We start from the raw sequence: 13,534 nt of genomic DNA on the forward strand, positions 1-13,534 counted from the left end.
CCCGGGACCCGAAAATAAATAAGATCAAAGTATTATTAAGTGGCTAAGGCCTCTGTAGAATCGAGAAGTCAATAATTTCGTTGGAGAAAAGGCGAAAGGAAGTAAAATGTCGAGTTCTAAGACTGATCGTTTGTGGAGTGGGTTCTATTACGTATAATGATAGCAATAGAGATTAATGTTGACTTTTTGAAATAGAGTTTGCTGTGGACAAACTCTGTGCTTGGTTTTTATTGGATGGGTTTGATATTTATGTGATTGTATGCTAAATGAAAAGGTTTGCTTTTTTTATCATCCACCTTTTACAGACAGTCGTTTAGTAGCATTCAAGCCCGGACATTCATCGCTTTTGCCTAAGTGTCAGATAGCTTATCAAACGATTTTTTGTCCAAGATTTGTCCTGATTACCGTACGTAAAGTATGAAAACAACAGTCGGTTTCAGCTGATAAACTAACCAATGGTTATTCTAAATTGGTGTAATCGGCACTAATGGTTACAAAGTTTGCCTTTTGAAATTGGCCGTCTGCTTAAATCTGAACAAATGAAACTTAAACTATATAAATTCGTTTCCCTTATATACTCTCTACTTTAGTACTTTAGTGAAATAGTTATTTTATTGCCCACAGTAGCGTTAGTGTTTTTACCATGCGTGGTAACAATAAAACTGAATATAAAATCGGGAACTGCCACGTCATGAACGATGACGTCATCGGAAAACTCCGTTTTATTGTAAAGCTGCACAACTCAATACTATTTCTTTCATATAAGTTTGTACCTTAAAGTTATATAATATTTATGGCACTTATAAATAATTTTAAATTATATGTTGTTGATTTAGTTTTAAGAAAGATGTAAGAAATTTTTAATAGCCGTGTAATTGGAATGTATCAAAATGCCTAGTACATTAATGTAGGAGCCAGTAGGACGTATTTTTGGACCCTTTCGTCACGAAAGAAACGTCGTTCGCCGAGTCGCATCTGATCTAAAGTGGTCTTTATTTAAAACTTGCATTGTACCTACAGTGGGATTCGTTTTAGAATATTCCAAATGTGATGTCCACTTTCTATGAAGTAAAGTCTATTGCCATACTTGGCAATAATATGAGTAGGGGAGAACTTTGATGAATGGCGTCCTCCCCTACTTTGTTCGCTAATATGTATCTTTTTTGTCGTTTATTTGACAAAATACATGTTGTATACATTTATATATTATGTTGTTACATTACTATTTATTTCTGCCACTATCGTAGATTGACAATTTTGTTAGTTTGTGTGAGAGTGATCTCCAGAACCATTGCGTCAATTTGAAAAAAATATTTCTCTCTTAATGGTAGATTAAATCTGCAACATACTGCTTCTGCCCGTGACTGCGTCTGCGTGGAATGTATATGCGGTGTAAAACGTATCTAATGTGTTAATCTAGCCTATAAATCCATTTAGTAGTTTTTGCGAGTAGTACGAGTATTTTTGTCAGTGTACAGGTTGTGTATAAAATTTCACTTTTTTTTCCCACGTGGGGCTTAGACCGAAGAACACCACGTACTACGATCCCTACGAAATTCGTTTGCTTCATTCACATCCATATACCTTCTTATACCAAGACTGCCGATTACGAGTATTACGCACCTGACCTTTGTAAAGGAAATCATCGATCGAAGAAAATATATTAAACAAAGTCTCTAAACTTCTATCGATGTTTATCCAAATTCGCGAATAGTTAGACTAGCAATAAACCAACACGAGATAATATTTACGAGCGACATTGGACCATCTCTTCCAACGCGGTAACCCTGACACGGGCATTAAACGGTTAAAATTGTAATGTTCACAGATTGCAGTGTTAATATTATTACTGCTTTTCAATGTAAAGTAATGATTCTATTAATATTCTGTTTGTATAGAACAGTGGTTCCCAGCCTGTGGTCCGTGCAAGTCAAAATATGGTCCGCGAATGATTTTAAAATTAAAATTTGTCAGGATGATTATTACACTTTATTTCATATACTTGTATAGTGGTCCCTACTGACAAGAATAATATAAAAGTGGTCCCGGATTAAGAAAAGGTTAAGAACCCCTGGTATAGAACATAGGTCTAATCTAAAGTCTTGTTCACTGTGTACCATATTCTTGAACGTAGAAATATATCCAATAATTGACATTCAGGTAAGATTTTGTATTTTTACTAACCGTTATTGAACCTAATTATTGAATGCAAAATAAGACGGTCTGTTAACATTAATGGCATCTGTCTAGGAAATTAAATGGAAATTAGGCTTCATGACTTGAAAATAAGCGCCGAATAATTTATTTGATAGATAAAGTAGACAGCTAACTTGTGAAAAGGTCTGTATTCAAATACAGGCACAATGTAAAGTAAAAAGATTACTCGAATTTAAAATAAAAAATCAAAATCAAATCATTTATTCATTTAGGTCAAATGCTGACACTTATAATAGTCAATGATACAGAGAGTGAATTTACCGCCAGTTCGGAAGGTAGGGCCTATGAAGAGAGCTGGCAAGAAACTCCTGGCCACGGTTTTAACAATATTTATGCTTGGTATTCAGCTGCATCCGGTGAGACTGGAAGTCGACTCCAATATAGCTTGGAAAAAAGGCTAAGCTGATATATATAAATCATTGATATAAGTTTCGCTTGCAGTGTGGACATAATGCCCAAAAAAAATTCATCTATCAATTTTCTTTACAATATTCTGCCATTACTTAGCCCGACTTCGGATTTGAACCGAGACCTCTGCATCTGCAATGCACTACAGACAAACAAATACGTTACCTTTTGAACTATTTACCGTACACATTGACAAATATTCTGTACAGGACATTAGTGGTCTAAACATTTATCAAACAAGAAGCACAGAGCAATACATATTGAAGTTTGTATCGTAAATCATGGCCAAGCAAAGAATTAGTGCGCAGGGGGAGGTGAATTGAAACTGTTTATAGAGATACTACTGCCGTAAGGTTGTGTACTGCTTTATTTAGATAAAATGCTGTATTGATGTTGATGAAATTTCTTACAAAAATAGTGTATAAAACAAATAATACTCTTTCATAAGTAACCTTTTAAATATGCATAATTTTTCACTCGGATGAAGGGACCGGGCAGAAGCTGTTAATTTTAATAATTTATGTGAGTGAGAATTTGTGACTATATTTGGAATCGAACCTGAGGCCTAGTTTCTACCGTAAATCATAGACATAGCAAAGATTCAGTTCCCTGAGAGAGGTGAATCAAAAATATTTATAGAAGGAAATCCTACTCTTATAAACGTAGATGTTTCTGAGTCTATAGGACACAAATAGTTTAATACATAGTATACTTATTGTGAAGATTTTTTTGTCCTGAACTTTTCAACTAAAAGTAAATGAGAGTTATGTGACAGTGCCATATCTTCATAGTTTAACAATTTGAAAAAAAACAGGGCGTTTGCTGGATTTCTTAATCCAGCTAGGAAAATTAAAGACATTCCAGCGTTACTCGCGGAATCAGAACGCTACGCAAAAATATTACAATAAATTAATCTAAAATAATGCCGAAATGCACTAGACCGCTTTGGCAAAAGATAAAGAAGAATGAATGAAAATGAATCATGTTGCCAGGTATTTGGCCAAAACCCAGCAGTGGAACTACCCACAAGCATCTAAACTAAACCTTTCGATTATCCATTACAATTACGACCATTTTTCTATATAAATATATGTCATAAATTGACAAACGGTGAACATAAAGAGACATTAATCCACGGTTTAGTGGACCCGACGCATTTATCAAAGAAACGACCTATAATATCATCCCAAAGACCGATGGGTACTCAAAGATAGCTATTATGTTAATAATATTTTATAAGAGCCAGTCGAAATATAATTTATTATTGCTAGTATCCATTTGTAGGAAAATCGATTGAATTTAGCTTTTGTATCTCGCTATGATATCTATACCAATATGTATTGTAAATGTGTCCGTCTGTCTGTCTGTTTGTTTCTTTGTTTGTCTGTTAGGCTTTAATGAATTTATTTGAGGATATTTTGCACATAGTTAGCTAAAGAATCGGTGTTAAAATAGGCTATAGAGTTAAAATATTGATCATAATAAGAGGATGAAATGGGGGATGAAACTTTGTATGCGGGCAGAGTCGCACGAATGAGTTAGTGAGTAATATTTTAAATGTAATTTTGCCATTTGCTCTACAACAAATTGGGATAATTTTAGTGAATTGTAAATGATAAACTAGCTTAGAAGACTTTTTACTACTTCGCCTGAATATTTATACATTGCCTACAAATGCCCGTGACTTCGACCACGTCAAAATATTTTCCAAGATAAAAAATCGTCTGTGTTAAATCAGGTTATTATGTATCTGTGTAGCAAGTTTCATCAAAGGCCGTTGAGCAATTTAATGCGATTGAATACCTAACTATCCATCTAAACTTTCGTATTTGAATGATACATATATGCTGTAGCTCAGTTATCTTCTACTATTGACTACCAACAACCGGCTAGTTCATCATCATCATCATCATCATCTCAGCCGGGTATCGTCCACTGCTGGACAAAGGCCTCCCCCATCGAGCGCCAATAGGACCGGTCCTGGGCCGCCCTCATCCATCGGACTCCGGCAACCCTTACCAGATCGTCGGTCCATCTTGTGGGGGGCCTGCCAACACTACCGGCTAGTTATCGAGAAATAATACATGAAAATCTTATAGCCGCCTCTACCGGGTTCCCTAAGAACTACGTCGCCAGTACAGACTATGCAGAATTACGTTACTATTGTAACTATGCGTGAGACTTCTTTACTATCACTAATTAAACGGCTAAACTGTTCATTTAAAGTCGAACTTTACCGTTACAAACAAAAGATAATAATTAAATTCAAACGTAACTGAATGAGTGTTCCCAATTAAAATAAATTAGTATCGCATACCGACATTCGTCGCGCATATCACCGCGGTGACACGCCGCCTTGACCGGCGCACGCGCATCTTGCCAACTGGGCGAGGTCGTTCGCTGTTTGTGTATAACCATTGACATTTGGTTTCGTTTCATTTCTAAATTATATTCACTGTATTGACAAACTAGCAGTAGCCTGATTTTCTACTACTAACGACTACCAACAACCGGCTATCGAGAAGTTTCATACGAAAATCTGTTTAGCGCCTCTACTGTGCGTCGTAGGAACTATTTTGGTAGTACATTTTAAATGTCAAACTCTCGATACTCGACGGTACCGACTTCAGAGAATTGCGCTATTGTTGTAAGTTTGTGTGCAAAGATAGAAAGAAAAGGGATATAAAATATTTTTTTGCAAAACGTTACCTACGATGTAGGTTGGAAGTTAGTAAGGAGTAACAGTTACTCGTACCAAGTGGCGTTCACATAACGTTTGGTCTCTGTCTACTTCTATGAGAAAAAGGCGTGATTTTGTCTATTTATGTATGTATGTAAGCTCCTTCAACAATCCCCGGTATCGGCGACTAATATTATAGAATGCGAAAAGCAAGTGCTATTTTGTACACTTCTGCCTACATCTTTGAGTATAACCGGCCTGAAAATATCCTTTAAAATATTACTTTTAAAACTTACGTCCTTTCATATTTCCATTTGCAACAATGTACATTATTTCTCGTGCAAGCAGTGCGCCGTAGTCAAAAATTTATGACGCGTTAAAACCGTGCCATTTTTAAACCATAACCGCTGAAGTCTGAACGTAAAAGTGTTGAAATCCATCAGCTACTTTGTAAGAATTTTGGGTTACATTGTTTAAAATTCATATTTTATAAGAATGGAATATGTGTAAGCTAAAATGGATCGCGTAACGCTACATATTTTTGATGAAACAGAGCTGTGAGTGCAAAAAACTGCAACATTGTTATCTAATTGTCGAAATAGGTAGACAGTAAACAACCGAAAGTGACGGTAAAATTGCAAGAACTATGTAACTTATAACGAATAAATTATGATAGGTCTCCCACGTTAACATAGTCTGTAAAAGGGAGTGATTTTTCTGATACCATAATATGGCATTAAAATGTAGGCCCATGTTACGAAATTTTGATCTACTATTAAGAACAAGTAAAAATCCCTATAACACTTTTCCAGAAGTATACACATCGGCAGTTGCATACACTAACCACAAAAGCAATCTTCAATATTTCCTCAAAAATATTATTTATAACCCAGGAAGAAAAACCTTTCATCCATTTTTCTTAAGTACAATCTATCACGATCAGTTCCGAGATTGAACGAAGTAAATTAACATACGTATGTGAATAGAGCGAGGTGTAAGCCGAGGCTTACAGATTCAAGACTTCGAGTTAAAAGAACGATCAATCTGATGGAAACTTTTTCTTAAGCATTCGGCTTCTATACAAGCCGACAGTTTGAAACCTAGGTAACATATAAATGACTTTTCGAAGTAATTTGGGAATCAGATGTGTGTGTTTGATTTCCCACGTGTAATATTTTTTTTGTGTGATTAATTCTACGGGCTTTATCGCGTATTTCAGTTGACAACCATTTGAAAGCTCTTACGTTGTACATAGTTTTCTCCCTTAGATCATCGTGATTAGCATGTTACTTCAAAGCAGCAATGTACTGAATAATAACCATTAATTTGACGCAAACTGGTCGTTTTTTGTTTGTGATTAAGAGAGATGCCTTTTAAATAAGAAAAGTATTATGGCCGATTACACTCATTCTGAATAGTTTTAATTAACTAAGCAAATGGAATATTGACAGATCTTTAACATTGTCTATCACTTTATCTATTGGATAGGTTATCCGTCCTTTCTACGTGAATTTAAACGTTTGTTATGTTGTTTGTTATCCATACTAATATTATAAATGCGAAAGTAACTCTGTCTGTCTGTCTGTCTGTCTATCTGTCTGTCTGTCTGTCTGTCTGTCTGCTACTCAATCACGCCTAAACTACTGAACCAATTTGCATGAAATTTGGTATGGAGATATTTTGATACCCGAGAAAGGACATAGGCTACTTTTTACCCCGGGAAAATGACGCATTTCCCGGGAAAATTCAGAAAATTCAACTAGATCGCGAAAAATCAATATTATAATGACATTGAATTAACAAAATTCCGTTGCCATGGCAACTGTTTTAATGGCGGATATGCCTTAGGGCGACTTCGTTATACTAAGAGATATAAATAATTTTGAGAATATTTTTCGTGAAAAAAAAGCTTATTTCACGCTACGACCAATAGGAGCCGAGTAGGTAACAGTAAGAAGTGTTACAAAAATATGGAAAATTCTGACCCATTCTCTCTTATATGACGCAAGCGAAGTTTTAGACTTTACGACACATAGTCCCAAGGAGTGGTATTACAAGAAATTTACTAAATGATGTATATATCTCGCTTGTTCAATCGATAATCATTTATTGCATCCCCATCTGGGGAGGAGCCCGAAAAACACGTTTCCTTGGCCTCGAAAGGGCACAACGTACATTACTAAAAGTAATGTACTTCAAAAAAAGGACCTCTCCAACTTATGAGCTATACCAAATTAGCAATTTATTATCAGTTCGTAAATTATATATTCTACACGTTGTTCTAAAAAAACATAAAAAATTACCATTATCGTCAGGGATAACCGCCAAAAGAAGAAAATACAATGTTGCCTGCACCCCTTTTGTAAAAACAGAATTCGCAAAAATTCAATATGACAAACGCTCGTCTTACTTATATAACAAAATAAACAAACAAATAGTCATACATACCAAATCATTTAAAGAATGTTAATCGATACTGACAAATTGGATTACCAATTTGAGCTATGATGAAGTGGAAAATCTTCTCATAAATGTAACTTGAACCACACACAAACACACACACTCACACACACACTCACACACACACTCACACACACACACACACACACACACACACACACACACACACACACACACACACACACACACACACACAAGCGCACAAACACACACACACAATCACACACACGCACGCACGCACGCACACACATACACACGCATACCAAATAATTATCTAGCTATTAAGTTGCTGTTTATCTAGTTACAAATTGTTAATTATCAAATTATTGTATTACACTAATTGTTAGATATAAAAGAGCGGCGCCTCCTGGCACAGGCATCCATATGCTTAAAAGGAGACGCCACCAACTGTATAACATGGTATAATTGTGTAATAACGAAATAAAAACTTTTTGATTTTGATTTTTTGAAGTTGCGCGGGTCAGCTAGTTCCTAATAAATAAATAAATCTCGAAGTACTCCTAAAGCTTGTGTTAAAATAAATGCTAGTTATTCATGCTACATCAAAATTTATATGTTTTTTCGTACTTTACATCTATGATATAAAAACTATTTGTTCAATCCGTTAGTCTATTTAAAGTATATTAAATTTTACCGGTAAACAACTAAACGAATTCAAATACTAGGGCAGATAGTTTGACTTGGGAAAAGACAGCAAAAAGCGAAATCGAAAACTTTCTTCTCTTTAGTATAAAATTAATTTTAAATTCACATAGTTATCATTCCACTTCTCACTTTCAAATACTCTTTAGATAGAAATAATACTACGTTTTAATTTCCTTATTCCCAACAGTCTACACCTGGGAAACGCAATAAAAGTAAAATTTTAATCAAATGCAAGTAAAGAGGTTAGTATTTAACAGAATGTAGTTGGAAGTAGTTGTTATAGTTAAAAACTACAACAAACTTGGATAGCCTGGGAAAAACGGGGTCTTGGCCTAACAATGGTCCAAGTGACGAGATGTAGCGAGTTTAATGTAAAACACTAAAAAGCAAAACCTTTTTTCTCACAGACTTTTTACCGTTTTTTCTCACTAAGATTGTAAAAATGTGGATTTGTAACAGATTTTTGGTGTCCGTTTACTTTCATTCGAGAAAGGCGCGATCGTAAGTATGTAAATTGTGAAAATTTGTTTCAATAGAGGCAAAAACGTCGGTATGGAATTTGTTGAAATTTTAAATTCAGATAATTAATTAATAACCTGCTAATATAATTAATTATTTAAACTAGATTTTTCAAACACACAAAACGATTAAATAGCAATATTTGATACTTTACATTATTACAGTCGAAACATTTTATTAAACAATTCAACAGAAACAGTCTTGATCTGAGCGTCTCCATACCGTGGCAGGCACGATAAAATTCACCCCCTATTGTGAAATCCAATGCCCATAAGAAAAAGAAAGAAAGTCAGTACTTGAGACCACACCACAGAACTAACTGCCAGTAGATAGCTTTTGTTTTCCGCCCGACTTGCGACTCGTGAAGCGTAACTTTGCATTATTGGAGTGAATTTCATTAGCATTGTACATTGATTAGCTGGTTAATTAAAAATGCGAGTTGGTTGCAGCGAATACTGAAGGTAAAAACAGAACTTAAGTTGATATTAAAAATCTTTAATTGAAAATTGTTTTTTTCAAATAGGGATGATCATGTTACAAACAATATACAGTAAAAGGTTAAACAGAAAAATGATGTTTTTCTGAATAATAAGAAAATAGTGCTTTAAGAACGTTTTTGTAGTAAGCTTTGAGCTATTACCGTCGTACTGCTGGGCAAGGGTCTCCTCCTAGAATTAAGAATTCTTGAGTCTACCAACGCTGGCTAAGTGCAGCTTGGGGACTTTGCATTCGTTCTAGAACTGTTTTAATAAGTCCCTTTAACGACATACAGGAATTAACGCGAACACGCATTTTACCTTGAAATGCCATTAAAGACATTTAATTAAACGCAAAATTTTAAAACCTCTCAGATTTGTAAAGTTTATCTCGATGCCTACCTTTAATAACCAGGAATTATTATTTCTAATGCACATAAACACGCTTTCTACAACGAAAAAATATTAGTCACAAATGTCAAAAGCCTCATATAATTTAGCTCTTAGTGGCCAGTGGCCATCAGACCCTATTTATATTATTCTAATGCCAACAAAATAAGCTTCTTTTGTCCACAAACGGACCCTTATCATAACAAATAAAGACCCCGAGATAATAGTAGAGGAAATAATTACCTTTGATGATACACTGCGACGACTCTTGAGGAAAACTGTTTTATTGTCAGCATCAGTATAGAGTATTGGGAATAATGATGGCTTTAATGGTCAAGGATACGAGAAAATATAGACATAAATACAGGATGGATTTTACATATCTTACATGAGTAGTTATTACTGTTAATGAAAGGTGGTAATAAACTTAAAAGGGGACTCCAGCCACTATAGATTAAAATATTATTTTTTAAAGTAAAAGTAGGTACATCTAATTAATCGTCTATACCTATTCTCGATTTAGCGCGATATCTTATTACTAGCTGACCCTCGCAACTTCGCTTGCGTCACATAAGAGAGATGGGTCAAAATTTTCCCCGTTTTTGTAACATTTTTCACTGGTACTCTGCTCCTATTGGTAGTAGCGTGATAAATGGACTATCTAACACTGAAATAATTTTTCCAATAGGACGAGTAGTTCCCGAGATTAGCGCGTTCAAACAAATAAACAAACTCTTCAGCTTTATAATATTAGTATAGATATCTCCCTTTTTTCCCTCTCCTCCAAAAGAGGGAGATATAAAAAATTAAAAAATAAGATATTATAAAGTTGCAACGGGTTTTATGCGCGTCGAAAACTTTTAAATGTCAGTACATTTTAAATGTCAGACTCTCAATACTCGATGGTTTCAATCGAAGAGAATTGCGCTACTTATCACCACATAACACAATGCATGCACAAAAAACAATGTTATTATTAATAAAAGCCCCCATTTTTTACGGAATACAACACTTGGAACTTGTAAAAGCAATTTTTAATCTAAAAATTTTCCGTCTCATTTCACACACCTATTCGCACGCTTTCGAAGAAAAGTTGTTTGAAAACTGCAATTCAAGCCATCGTTGAGCTTTAATAGCTAAAACAAAATGTATTTAAAATAATTTGGTATTCATGAGAAAACTTAAGATACAAAAATGTATTTGCAAAACCGAACTTCGCTTACACAAAATCATTGCACGAGTTTCGAAAAATAAATAATTATGTTCCCTTTGAAATATTCAGTAGATACTTAGGTTCATTTTTTGTTAATTAGGTTGTTATTTTTTCTTTTTTGTCGTATGGCTAGTGGTCAACCTAGTGTATAAGTTGTTCAAGCCGCCCGAAGGCCTTTGCCGTGGCTAAACGACTGTTATTTTAACTGACCACAACCGGAACCGACTTTTTACGTGCCCTCCGTAGCACGAAGACGCCCTGTTCAAATACCACTTTGCGATCATCTATGGAATGACCGCGCCAAGGTCTGCTTAACCCACAGATCTTTTACCGACCGGTGAGCGCAACTAGTTACGGGCGTCCTAATTTTTTTATTGAAATGATAGTTTAATGAAATACTTAAATAAGGAATCGGGCTGAGTATCTTGTGTTCAAAGCAGTTCCTTAAATAATAATATAATATGTATATTTTAAGAAAATACAATTATTTTTGTTGGAAATAATAAGTTTATTTGACTTGGGTTTTCTACGAGCACAAACATAATTTTACATAATGTGATATATTACTGCAAGTACGGCTTAAAAAATAATAATATTTTTTATTTTTGTTTCAGGAACTGACTCTCACAGTGGATTTTTGGTGAGTAATTTAAGGTATACAACTAGTAATCACAATACCTTTGGTTAGTTTAAATTCCTGTGTCTGTAGTTTTTCATGATTTCTTCTAAAAAACATCTACAACGAACCTTTGCTTACCTAATCTTTCAGTTGTGCGCTTGTGGTGTTACAGAAAAATCAATAAATCGTAAATACTTCGGAAACGAATTCACAAGTAATAATTGTCCCTCAGTTATTCCGTCTGCGTTCTGAAAACACTTCGCCATCTCAAATTCAAGAACCACCTCATAAATATCGGAAGTCCAATATAAACTAATCAAGTATAAAATCAACATAAATTGACAACTTTCTTCGTTAGTTGGAGTCAAAAGATGGTCGTTACAATGGACGGTTGTAGAAATACTTTGAGAGTATAAAGCCTGGCATACACTAGCGAGCTGAGACTATAGGTCGCCACAGCTCCAGCGGACGTATATGTCAGCGTGCTAAATGGCGAACAGCGCCTCTAGTGAGCATAACAGGAATTAATATAGTTTTTTAAAATACATCTTGCAGTTACAATAAAATAAAAATAAATTTAACCCATTAATGTCCCACTAATGGGCAAGGGTCTCCTCCCGTAATGAGGGAGGGGTTAGGCCTTGAGTCCACCACGCTGGCCAAGTGCGGGTTGGGGACTTTGCATGCCCTCAATCAATGTATTAAACAAATTTTTGGCATGCTAGGTTTCCTCACGATGTTTTCCTTCACCGTTGGAGCATGTGATAATTATTTCTAATTCTAATTATTTGTACAGTTAAAATAGCCAGTGCAGCCTACGCCTAAAGGTGCAGTGAAAACTGCTTGCTATAATAAGTTATCGGCGCATAAGTCGAGGATTAAAAAAACGCAATAAAGATTTTTCGCTGTTAACGCGTTTTACAAATAATTAATACTATTACACATGAAAGAATAATAATATTGAAAGCATGCACATTTGAGAGTTCTTTGAAACAATTTTTTCAATGTTGTGGGATATACTAAGCTAAGCAGCGTGGAAGACCAAAGCTCCTTACATAAATAACTTTAGAGCTCATTTCTCCAGAACGTCTGAAACAGTTATTTAATAATTTCAATAAAAAACACACGTTACATAGAAAAAAGAACAACAATACTTACTCCCTGTTGTTCTAGACATGTAAAACAATTCACTACAATAGAAGTCCCGCCGAGCGATCATATTATACATAGAAAAGAAAAACAAAACCTCCTTTTGTGTTCCCAGTTTTCTTTACGCAAATAAAATTCTATAAAACACTTCAAAGGCTTGTACATTTTATTTTCAATTGAAATAATGAAATATTCTAGACTGAAAACTGAAAAAAACAGATCTTTTTGACTTGTGCATCCTTCTAATCAAGGAGGAAAAAATCAAGCTTCTCATTTGACTGGTGAATGGAAATGAAGATGAATTTTCAAAGCCTTTATTATACAAGACGCGCCCTGTAGTTTTACTCGAGTCTGTGGAGATTATTTAACTCTTTTTTAGTATTTTTGAAGGTTTTTTTTTGGTATGGTAAATATAATATGATATGGCGTAGTCTGAAAAACTATCTTGTCTCCCTGAGAAAGTTTCGCCGTTTAGTAGCTTACATACATAAGCATCACGCCTTTATCCCATAGAATAGAATTATTTTTTTGTCATTTAAGAGGATGTTTTATTATGTTTTTGTATAATATTATTATGACTACATAGCATAAAGCAAAGTCGCTTTCTACGTCTGTCACTATGTGTGTATGTATGTATGTATGCCACGATCTTTAAAACTACGCAACGGATTTTGATGTGGTTTAACTAGGTAGGGTGATTCAAGAGGAAGGTTTATGTATACAATTTGTGAAGGTTT

The 13,534-nt window shown here is 34.7% G+C and overlaps 1 protein-coding gene across 3 annotated transcripts in view; it reads left to right on the forward strand.

Moving 5' to 3' along the window:
- Positions 1 to 13,534, forward strand: part of Neto (Neuropilin and tolloid-like) — a 196,271-nt gene that overhangs the window by 121,791 nt on the left and 60,946 nt on the right. For all 3 annotated transcript variants that reach the window (XM_076129323.1, XM_076129322.1, XM_076129321.1), the window contains one exon: positions 11,644 to 11,669. The gene's annotated coding sequence lies outside the window, so the exon portion shown is untranslated. The remainder of the gene's footprint in view (positions 1 to 11,643; positions 11,670 to 13,534) is intronic.

The sequence above is a fragment of the Anticarsia gemmatalis genome, chromosome 22 (genome assembly GCF_050436995.1).
Source record: "Anticarsia gemmatalis isolate Benzon Research Colony breed Stoneville strain chromosome 22, ilAntGemm2 primary, whole genome shotgun sequence".
NCBI lineage: Eukaryota > Metazoa > Arthropoda > Insecta > Lepidoptera > Erebidae > Anticarsia > Anticarsia gemmatalis.